The following is a 12,363-nucleotide window of genomic DNA, read 5'->3' as shown; positions in this document are numbered from 1 at the left end:
TGTGTGTGTGTGTGTGTTTATCTGTCTCTGTGTGTGTGTGTGTGTGTGTGTCTCTGTGTTTTTTTGTTTGTGTGTGTGTGTGTATCTCTGTGTTTGTTTGTGTGTGTGTGTGTGTTTGTTTTAGACTAAAGGCTTGGATTCAGCGTATACCGAAACCGGCATTTCTTTCCCACATCCCACGAGATCTGTGAGGTAGCTGAGAGTGAGATCCGATGACGGAGGACTCTGATACTAGCGCACACGCAGCACGCAGCACAGCCCGGCATGAGAAACATCCAACACCGGTGACCATCAGTGGGGTATGCTACGAACCGGTAGGCAGTCTGACGACAGCAATCATCTAGCAGCAGACGTGCCACGACAGAGAGGGGATACGCTGACATTATCCACCGCCTACTACCATCTTATGTCTAGTAAGTAGGGCATTCCCCTAGTACAGCAGAACATCATTGGATTTTTGTATGGACTAAGTTTCCATTTGTTTTATACATATATATTTTTAATAAATGTGTTTTTTATTCAGTATCTATCACCTGTTTTGTCTCTGAGGCTTCTATCTAGTTTAACTATTTGTTGTGTGTTGTTTGTTGTTTGTCCCATTCACACACAGTATTATGCTACTGTATGTGTGTTTTTTTCTTTTACTACATGCACTAGATATTTAACCACTACCATCAACGTTGGATATCACAAGGACATTTGTCGTGTAATACATCATCAAATGGTAGTATGTTTATATTTCTTGTAAAATTATATAGCAAATTTTGCTACCAATAGTACATTATTGGGCGCCAAATTTATCTTTACTACGTATCGTCTTTTTCTGATCAGTGTTTTATTTGGCAGCCGCCCTTCATTTACATATACAGTATGCGAGCATTAAGGGATTTTTTCTTTACATCAACATGCTGTGTACTAATTGTCATTGTTGGTTAGTTCTAGCGCTACCGTATCTCTTTTTTGTAATTTTAAGTGCCTTAAATGATGATCAATTCAACACCGGAGCTTCCCCTCATCATCATCATGATGAGACATTATTTTAAACAAACTACTGAGAGACTGCAAGTGAGAGCTTGATTTCATACACTGTTACCCATACACTTTAATGTAATTGCATCTGGTATGTGGTTTTGTAGGGATAACTCCCTTGGTTATTTATGTTGCTCTGTTATTTATTATAATGAAAATATTTCTTTTTGGAATAAAACATTTAACATTGTCTTTAGGCAATTTGTTTCTGTCAACAATCAAATAAATGCTAGGCACATTCCTACGTTGAGGTAGTCAAAACATGACTATTAATTAAGCAGGGTACGTGTCAGAGAAGGAATGTGTGTCAACCATGCTGAATATTGCCTAGTTTCACTGCTACAGTATACCTAGTTTTAACCATTATCACCCACCACATAACCAACCTCTAGTTCCCTGGAACTGGGAGGGACTGGGGGTTAGCAATCACTTCAGCATATTATGTAATTTTTTAAAATAAAATATCAAGATTCAGAGCTGTATGGGTCTTTTCTTCTTTTGTTTGTTTTTTTAACTACAGTACACATACATACATTTTCAGGCCTATTGAATGTGTTGCTGATGCAGATGATGACTGTCTTATAACAGATATCACAGATGGTAGTATAGCAGCAGTGATAGTGATGTAATGATACTAATGATAATACTCACACGGCCATGTGTAAGTACAAGGGTTGAAACTGGTTTCTTTGGGGTGTTCTTTTCCCAGCTTTCTCTCTGATTTTCTGTAGATGACTCAGTCTTTGTATGACGTAGGTCCTCTCCAGGCTCACGTGCGATCCCACAGTTCAAAAGGCACAACGTGGAGACAATGATTTAAAAACAAATATTTATTACACAAATTGTATCAAAAAACTTGCATATAAAACTTAGTCTGCTATACTCTACTGCTATACTACCATCTGTGACATCCTGTTGGATATTCTGTTAATTTATAATAAGCATATTCTGTGTGTATATATCATCTGTTTTATGATCTGACCCTGGGTCCCCTACTCTTTCTGTCTACCCAAAGAGTTAATGCAGAAGAAATGTTTTGCAAAAGTTGCCTTCACGCAAAACAAATCGTGAACAAAATGGCAAATTTCATTAAGCTCATACTTTTATGTGAAAAAAAATTGTGCATCCCTACTAAAGAGTGACAATTATTTGTGTGGTAGATATAACAAAACATGTATGTCATGTGTGATGCATCCTGCTGAGGGTGCATTGTGACCAGGGCCACCGACAGGGGGGGATAGCTGGGGCAAGTGTCCCAGGCCTGGTGGCTACGGTGGCACCAGCAGCTGGACAAAGAAGTTCTGCCCGACTCCTCATTGCCGCCAGGCCCCGACTCTCCCCAGCGGTGGGCCTTCCTCCACACTGACTGTCCCACGCTTCTGACGTCAGCGAGTCACCGGGCCTCCCCCTCATGCCGGTGTGCACCGAAAGCTCAGTCCAGCTTACTTCTGACACGTGCTGATGTCAGAGAGGCCCGGCGCGTGCCAGAAGCTCGGTGTGGGACAGTCAGTGAGGACGGAGGCCTGGAGCTGGGGAGAGATGTGGTCTAGCGGCAACTAGATGACCAGCAGCCGGGCCACCCACAGCCGCCAGGCCCAAGATAAGTTTGTATTATATATGTATTTGTTTTTGTTTTATATGCATTTGTTTTTTTTAATATGTATTTGGGTGGGTTTTATATGTATTTGTTTTTTTTTATATGTATTTGTTTTTTTTATATGTATTTGGTTTTTTATGTATTTGGGCTTTCTTATATGTTTTTGGGTGGGTTTTATATGTATTTGTTTTTTTATATGTATTTGTTTTTTTTATACTGTATGTATTTGTTTTTTATATATGTATTTGTTTTATATGTATTTGTTTTTTATATACTGTATGTATTTGTTTTTTTATATATGTATTTGTTTTATATGTATTTGGATGGGTTTTATATGTATTTGTTTTTTATATACTGTATGTATTTTGGTGGATTTTATGTGTTTATGGTTTTTTTTATATGTATTTGGGTGGGTTTTATATGTATTTGGATTTTTTCATATGTATATTTTATATATGTATTGGGGGTGTTATATGTATTGGGGTGGTGGAATTTTTTGTATGTATTTGGGGGGTTGTTGGTTTATATTTTTGGAGGGATTGTATTTGGTGGTGGGAAGTTTTTTGTATTAGGGGTGGGGTTTTTTGTTACATATTTTGTGGGAGGATTCTGTGGGGGGGGAGGGAATGAGTGTGAGGAGGGGGTTGAGTGAGAGTGGGATAATTGATAGAGTGGGAGCGTTGGAGGAGAGGGGGTGTGAGGAAAGTGGAAGTAAGTGTGAGACGCAGGTGAGAGAAATACATGTGAGGCAGGGGGCAGGAATTGAGTGAGAGTGGGGTAATTGATGGAAGGGGGAGAGTGAGAGGGAAACGGAGGGGAGAGAAATACACAGGAAGAGGGATGGAAATAGAGGAGGCTTGTGAGGTGTGAAATGGGGAGGGCTCGCAAAACCGATGGCACGTGAGGAGGGAGGGCCCGACACGGTGACAGTCATAACTCTAGTCCTGGGTCCAGGGGAAATCTGTCTGCGAGTTGGATTGTCACTACATCCCTTCCCCAGCAGAGTTTTAAAGAAAAGCTGATGCCTGCGAGCCGTTAAAAACAATGGTAGTCACATGCTGATAGGAACAATGAGTCCGTCAGGTTTTGCTACATTTAACTATTAGAACAAATCTATTCAAACAGCTAAACCTGCTAACATCTGCTTTTCCCTACATCTCCTTACTTACCAAATGTACAAGATGGATGCAATATTCAGAGACAGGACACCATGACGGAATTAATAAACATGAGAATGGAACGGCTAGCGTCATTCCACATGACATAAATGAGCCGCCTTCAAGCACTTTATTCTTCTCACATAAATTTCTACAGAGTGACATTATTGAACAGGCTGCTAAAAAAAACAAACATTGTTAAATGAGAAAAGTGCAGGTGTTTACTAATTCCCTGCTGCAATATTTTCCAATGAGGAATGCTCTTTAAATGGATTTCGTTTGTTGAAAAGAAGTCAGAGAGAAATTTGATGTGGCCCCCTGACCCCTGGTAAGCACATGTATCTTCACCTGTCACATAACACACTGCCACTTGCTTACTTTTCAGCAAAGACTATTGATTTTGCTTATTGGCTTCAGGCTAGTCCATAAAGAACAAATTACAAAGTCAGAGGTCTTCAGTTAGCAATTTCTTGCATGATAACAGGGAACTCAGCAATATTCCCGTAGTAAGCTGGGAAGACTGTTTCATTTGTGACTAAATGCAAAATGCTCTCTTGTGTCTGGAAGACGCATCCAATGGTGCATTGCATTAGCTGAAACTACTACTACGCTAAACTTAATTTTGACTACTAATTTCAAACTGTTAACAACATGTTGCTACTGAAGTCTTCCTGATAAGTAGTTTAGCATTATTTTTTTTTTCTTCCTTGAATGGCCCCTACACATTTTATTAAAACAGTATATATTTTCTCCCTACACACTAACACAGCAGTTTTTCTAAAACTTTCGATGTACCTTTCTTAATCTTTCCTGGAAGCTTTAGTAATATATATTGTAACTTTATTATCACTTACATTATTGTAACTTCAGAATTCTCAAGTGTATTATCTTATGCGTTGTAGCAGGTGCCTAGAATATCTTCCCCGTCCCCCACCATCACATCTAATCTCTTTATATAACACGAAACATATTCCACCGAGTTTAAGAAAGACCAAAACTGGATATTTGTTTGCAGTATATGTTTTACTGAAAGCATAGACACAATATTAATATTAAGAAATAATAATGTACGTTTTGGAAATTCCCATGTGTGCTCTCCAAAAATTCTCTCAATTCAAGTATCTTTTGGTTTCTCATTACATCATTGTAGGCTTTACAAATTAATTTCCCCATCCTTATCAGCGACTATGTGACATAATTAATGAATTCATAAGAAACTAGAAAGAGGAAGAATTATTGGCTTCATTGACTCTGTGACTCGACATTTTTAAACAGTGGATCCCCGCAAGAGCAATCTTTATAATGTTATCTTGATAAATACTCTTTTAATTCATTTCCTAACTTTATCCATTAGGTGTGAATAGAGAGAAGCTCATTTGTGCTCAAGCTACAGTAACTCCATTGTCTTTTTCCTATTCCTTTATTATCACTATCAATTTTTTCTGTTATGAAACGTAAAAACAGAGTATCAATATCAAATTTGGGCAACTTAATCTAATGTTTAGTTACCAGATTATACATAAAAGCCTAGCTAAGAAAAACATAACAACTTAAATGTATTTATTTATTTATTTATATATAATGTTTTACCAGGAAGTAATACATTGAGAGTTACCTCTCGTTTTCAAGTATGTCCTGGGCATAGAGTTAAGACAAATAATACATGGTTACAAATACAATTACATAAATAAAATGGTATACATTATATACAAGACATTGCATGCACAGTTAAAGAAAATATATATTACTAGCTGAGAGACCCGGCGTTGCCCGGGATGTAAATGCGTAATAGGTCGTATTATTTATAAATGGTGGAACAATAGGTGACTATTTGTTGGAAAGGTTGGATAATAATGTTGAAAAGAAAGATGGAAGAAAATGTAATACGATGTTGTATAAAAATGGTTTATTGTAAACACACCACAGTACAATGTATATTTTGGTGACATAAGTGATGTGAAAATGTGAGGCGTGTGTCCTGCTAGGGTGTGAGCGTGTGTGAGGCGGCGGGTGGGTAGTGAGTGCTGGCTGTGAGTCGGGGTCCTGCTAGGGTGTGAGGCGGCGGGTGTGTGGCGAGTGCGGGTGACAGCTGGTCAGTGATATTGTTGCGTAGGGGCAGGATGCGCCAGGTGTGTGTCAAGTGTGTGGGGTGGGTGGGAGGCGGCGGGTGTGTGTCGAGTGTGTCAGGTCTGTTGAGTGTGTGCGGCGGCTGTGTGGCGCAGGGGTGTGAGCGGTGGGCGGGCGAAAGGCGTTGAAGGAGGGGAGGTGAGGTCGGAGGGGTGGTGAAGGGGGGCGGAGGGGAGGTGAGGGGAGGTGAAGGGGGGGCGGAGGGGAGGTGAAGGGGGGGTGAGGGGAGGTGAAGGGGGAGAGGTGAAGGGGGGGTGACGGGAGGTGGAGGGGGTTGCCGGGAGGTGAAGGGAGGGGGGGGGTGACAGGAGGTGAAGGGAGGGGTGAAGGGAGGAAGGGGGAGGTGGAGGAGAGGAAGGGGGAAGAGGGAGGTGGGGGAGGAGGGGAAGGGGGGAGGGGGGGGAGGGGGGGGGAAAGGGTGAAGGGGGGGAGGTAAGGGTGAAGGGGGAGGGGTGAAGGGGGTAAAGGTGGGGGAGGGGGAAAGGTGGGGGAGGAGGGAAAGGGGGGAAAGAGGGGTGGAGGGGGGGAAGAGGGGAGGTGGAGGAGGGGAAGTGAGGAGGGTAAGGGGGGAAGTGAGGAGGGTAAGGGGGGAGGTGAGGAGGGTAAGGGGGGAGGTGGAGGAGGGGAAGGGGGGAGGTGTAGGAAGGGAAGGGGGGAGGTGGAGGAGGGGGGAGGTGGAGGAGGGGAAGGGGGGAGATGGAGGAGGGGAAGGGGGAGATGGAGGAGGGGAAGGGGGGAGGTGGTGGGAAGGGGGGAGGAGGGGGGAGGTGGGAAGGGGGGGAGGTGGTGGGAAGGGGGGGAGGTGGTGGGAAGGGGGGGGAGGTGGTGGGAAGGGGGTGGGAAGGGGGGGGAGGTGGTGGGAAGGTGGTGGGAAGGTGGGAAAGGGGGGGGAGGTGGTGGGAAGAGGGGGGAGGTGGTGGGAAGGTGGGAAGGGGGGGAGGTGGTGGGAGGTTGTAAGGGGGAGTGAAGGGAAGGTGAAGGGAAGGTGAAGGGGGGTGAAGGTGGGGGTGAAGGGAAGGTGAAGGGGGGTGAAGGTGGGGGTGAAGGTGGGGTGGAGGGGAGGTGAAGGGGGGGGGTGGAGGGGAGGTGAAGGGGGGTGGTGGAGCGGATGTGAAGAGGGGGGGTGGAGGGGAGATTAAGGGGGGGTGGAGGGAAGGTTAAGGGGGGGGGAGGTGGAGGGGATGTGGAAGGGAGGGGAAGTGTAGTGAGGGGTGGGTGAGGGGAGGTGGAGGGGATGTGGAAGGGAGGGGAAGTGTAGTGAGGGGTGGGTGAGGGGAGGTGATGGCCGCTCACTCACCCGTCCGGCAGCTCCCACGTGGATCTGAGGCGGGAGGCAGCGTGTTGTGGCCGCTCCCCCGCTGACTGTAACGGCGCCGGGGGGGGTGGAGGGGAAGTGAGTGAGGGGAGGTGATCACTCCGCTCCCCCGCTGAGTGTAGCGGCGCCGGGGGGGGTGGAGGGGAAGTGAGTGAGGGGAGGTGATCACTCCGCTCCCCCGCTGAGTGTAGCGGCGCCGGGGGGGTGGAGGGGAAGTGAGTGAGGGGAGGTGATCACTCCGCTCCCCCGCTGAGTGTAGCGGCGCCGGGGGGGGGGTGGAGGGGAAGTGAGTGAGGGGAGGTGATCACTCCGCTCCCCCGCTGAGTGTAGCGGCGCCGGGGGGGTGGAGGGGAAGTGAGTGAGGGGAGGTGATCACTCCGCTCCCCCGCTGACTGTAGCGGCGCCGGGGGGGTGGAGGGGAAGTGAGTGAGGAGAGGTGAAGGGGGGTGAGGGGGGGTGAAGACCGCTCACTCACCCGTCCGGCCGCTCCCAAGTGGAGGGGGGGGGGGTGAAAGCGTGGGAAACAGGGAGAGGCGGAGGAAGAGGCGGAGCCTCCGGGACCGGTGGGGAAGAGAGCGGGAGATGTGCTGCTAACACTGTGAGCCCCGCTAATGTATGTAACACCGTGTGTGTGTGTGTGTGTGTGTGTGTGTGTGTGTGTGTGTGTGTGTGTGTGTGTGTGTGTGTGTGTGTGTGTGTGTGTGTGTGTGTGTGTGTGTGTGTGTGTGTGTGTGTGTGTGTGACACTGTGTGTGTGTGTGTGTGTGTGTGTGTGTGTGTGTGTGTGTGTGTGTGTGTGTGTGTGTGTGTGTGTGTGTGTGTGTGTGTGTGTGTGTGTGTGTGTGTGTGTGTGTGTGACACTGTGTGTGTGTTTTTTTTTTTTTTTTGTGGACCTTTGGCCCGTCACTCCGCCTCAGGCCAATGAGAGGTGTGGGGGGCGGGCCAAGGGGGTTGTGTGAGTGTGTGAGGCCAATGAGAGGTGTGCGGGGGCGGGCGGCCCAAGGGACCAATGAGATTGCCGCTAGGGACACCGGACATCCAGGCAGGCAGGCAAACATACAGTGCTTTCACTAATATAGTATAAGATAGGCTTATGAAAAGGTTACAGATCAAATTAAAATGTGTCAAATCGAACAATTTGTAACATATATTGCTTTGGTAGGGATTCAGTTGTCCCATGTCTGCGGAAACTGCTTCACAGTGATCAGGGTAATATAAAGCAGTCATTAGAAAATCACAATTGTATTTATTTTGAGAGTCACAACATTTTTATATCAATCTTTTTTCCATAATATAACATCACAGGGTAATTTATTATATGATTAACAAGGCCCAGAAAACATATAAGAAAATATTGACACTACATTCTCATAACGGGGTCCTATTTATTTGAGAGCCATTGCCCTTCTTATTTTAAAGAAAGCCCTTTACCACATTATTTCTGAAAAAATCAGTTTCAGAGTTTGGCTTCTCAGAAAGATGAAAGCTCCGTGCAAAACAGTTGTCAACCCAAACAATATAATGTTATCCCAGAATGAGAACCAAGCTGTAATTGTGTAAAACAAGGACAAACGTCTAAAAAGACGGTCTCAAAAAAAGTTGTGTAGCTAAATGCAGAATCCTTTAAAAAGCTTTCCTGCTAATGAAGGCATATCGGAGCTCTTTGTTTCCCTAGATGAAATAAATACACGGTACAGTATTTCTGGATGGAAGAAACGAGGAGAGATCACCCAATAGCACGGAATCTGATTAACCTCTATCTAGCCAATTTACTTTTGTTGTGATTGTATAAGGCAGGATCTGGAAGAACTGACGAAGATTAAGATACAATTATTATTATTTATTATTATCATTTATTTGTGAAGCCCCAACATATTCCGCAGCGCGTACAATGGGGGTAAAGAGTTATGTATATTACAAAAACATGAACAGTTACATACAGGTGAGAACAAACATGCACAAACAAATTTATTCAGGGCTCTGCTCATGAGAGCTTATATCAATAGGGAATGAGGGGCAATGCTGAAACTGAAGGTAAGGCGCATTGTAGGATAAAGTGTGGCAGGTTAGAATATGTCTCAATCTGACAGTTGAAGCTATTAAAGGTTAGGGGAGGTGTTAAATAGGGTGGAGATTAGTCCAGCCACAGAGCTGGTCCCAATGAGGGTGGAGGAGAAGGGGAGTTGGATGTTAGAGATATGGAAAGTACAGTAGGCTTCCTTGAAAATGTGAGTTTTCAGGGAGCTGGGGGAAAGCTGGTGGAAAGTCTGATGGTATGTGGCAGGGAATTCCAGAGTAAGGAGGCAGCACAGGAAATTTCTTGCAGGCGGGAGTGAGAAAAGGTTGTAAGACGGGAGGAAAGGTGGATGTCATGGGCAGAACATAGGGGGGGTGTAGGTATGTATTTGTGGATGAGGGCTAGATGTAAGTTGGGGCGTGTCATTGAGACCTTTGTAAGTCATTACTTAGGCTTTAAATTTAAGGCTGTGGGAAGTTAGTGTAGGGATATGTGTAGTGGAGCAGTAGAAGTGGAGCGATGAGTAAGGTAGATGACTTTAGCAACAGCACTTAAGACATTCATTTGGGATGGATTATGTGAACACATATGTATGAGACATACCACTGGAAAGAGAGTACACTGTAACATTTTCTTGATGTGTGAAGTCATTTCCCTGCAAACTTTAAGCAAAAAACATGCAATTACTTGAATATTAAAGTTCTCCTTGTCGCAAAATTTTCCCAGATGAGTAGACGTGGAGAGTTTCTTCTGTGCGGTTTGAATTATGAAGTGATCCAGATAATTCCTCACGTGTAACATGTGGAGAAAATAAACAGAGAGGAGCATGGCATAATAACATTATGATTAACAGTGACAGCCGGAGAAACTTGCAGATTCAGAACTCATATTTGCTATGTCTTTCAATCCACATGTAGATATATATAAATATATTTAGGGTGGTTCCACTACTCCCACTTTCTCACACTCAGACCCAGAAGTTCAAAAAAAATTGGAAGAATCACTCTCAACATAAACACTCAACATAAACAAGAAATAGAACAGTGGAAATCCTCCCAGGGGAGGTGTAGATGCCGCACAGCCGTGGAGTAAGAACTTCAGAGAAGGCTGATCAGTGATTCATAAAAAACTTTAATGAAACAAAGTGCAAACGGATCCTCTTGACGCGTTTCGGCCCGTCAGGCCTTTGTCAAAAGAGTGATCCATTTGTAACAGCATGATATATATATAGCCAGTGCAAGTTACAACACCTGTGAACAAGCCCCAAACAAATGGGTAACAGGTGTAAACCCCTAACACAGCAAATAATAATCATCAAATTAAAAACAGTGCTGTAATAAAATTGACCAATCTTATCATTGGATAGGAAAACATATACAGATAATTAAACATAATATGCTAAACCAAAATCTCTGATGAATTGGTCAAAAAGACTAAAAACATGTGAGTTAAAAGAAAAGAAAATGCACAAATGTAAATAAAGTTTATAATGAAATACAACATTGATTCTATGAAGTCTACCGGACTAGCAAGATAAAGTTTCACCAAAGATAGTAGAAAGAGCTATCAGTCACAAATCACTTGATATTAAATCTGTGTGTAATAATGCTTTGAATGATAAAACAATAAAGAAACAGCATATGATAAAGCATGTTGGACCATGTGAAAAAAAGAAGTGAAGCAAGAAATTAAGAGGAACAGTGGGGGAAAAGGGGGAGTGAGAAGGGGACAAAGAGAAAGCGTGAAAAAAAAAAAAAAAAGAAAGAAAAAGAAAGAAAAGGGAAGAAAAAGGAAGAAAAGAAGGGGAAAGAGAGACAGGACCGGGCGGGGGGAAGAAGATCACCCTCCCAAATGAAAATCAAATCATCAATAAAACGTTTGTAAAAGATGATATTGGAACGAAACAAATTAGTGCTACCATAGATATTAATAGATTCCCATAAACCCATGAAAAGATTAGCATATGAGGGTGCAAAAGATGTCCCCATAGCTGTGCCCTGTTTTTGAAGAAAAAATTGTGAATCAAAAAGGAAATAATTGTGAGTGAGTAAAAAAAGAATGGAATCAGTGATAAACGTGATCTGTGCTATAGAAAGTGAAGAGAGTTGCAAATAGTGATTAATGGCCTTTAGGCCGTGCTCGTGTTCAATAATAGTGTACAATGATGTGACGTCCATGGTGACCCATTGGTATCCCTCCTTCCAAGACACATCCTCCAATGAAATCAACAACGCTGTAGTGTCTTCAATGAACGAAGGTAAGGTTTTTACAATGGGCTGGAGGAATTTGTCCACATAACGTGAAACACCATCTCCCAAAGATCCAATACTGGAGACAATGGGCCGCCCCGGGGGGTTCTCCAGTGACTTATGGATCTTTGGGAGATGGTGGAATATGGGAATAATAGGAGAATCACATGCCAGATATTGCCTCTCTTTGTTTGATAAGACATATAAGGTGTCACCAAGTTCTAAAAGATCTTGGAGCTCCCCCAAAAACCTTTTAGTTGGGTCTGTGTTGAGAGTAGTATAAAACTCTTCATTGCTCAACAATCTTAGAGCCTCGTCCCGGTATTTAGTGGATGACTGGACAACTATTGCTCCCCCCTTATCGGCATTTTTTATAGTTATGTCTGTGTTTTTCTTTAATGAATCTAAATCTATTCTTTCCTGTGGAGTTAGATTGTCTGATGTGTAAAATTAATCAGAGAATGAATAGCCTTTGGCTAATAACCTTAAGCCTCTGTCCACTAGCCTCTCAAAGGTTGACAGACATGGTCCCTTGGTGTTATTGGGCACAAATAAGGAACGTTTCCTAAGTTTAGAATCTATATGGCCGAAAAAGTGGGTTTCAATAGCTGCCTCAGTATGTCCTTCATCATATAAGGACTGCATGTCAAACTCAAACGAACTTTCAATAAAAGTTGGAGCCTTGGTCACAATTGAATTGTCATTGTTAATTTCTGATGTATCTGTTACAGTTTGAGGTATGGTTTTGTTAGTATTTCTTGAAAATAATTTCTTAAGAGCCCATTTGCGTGTATATTTTTGTAAGTCAATTATCGTTGTGAAAAGGTCGAAGTTCTCTTGTGGTGCATAATTTAAACCTTTATTAAGCAACAA

Source organism: Ascaphus truei, chromosome 4, assembly GCF_040206685.1.
Source record: "Ascaphus truei isolate aAscTru1 chromosome 4, aAscTru1.hap1, whole genome shotgun sequence".
Lineage (NCBI taxonomy): Eukaryota > Metazoa > Chordata > Amphibia > Anura > Ascaphidae > Ascaphus > Ascaphus truei.
Note: the sequence above shows the minus strand (reverse complement) of the source record.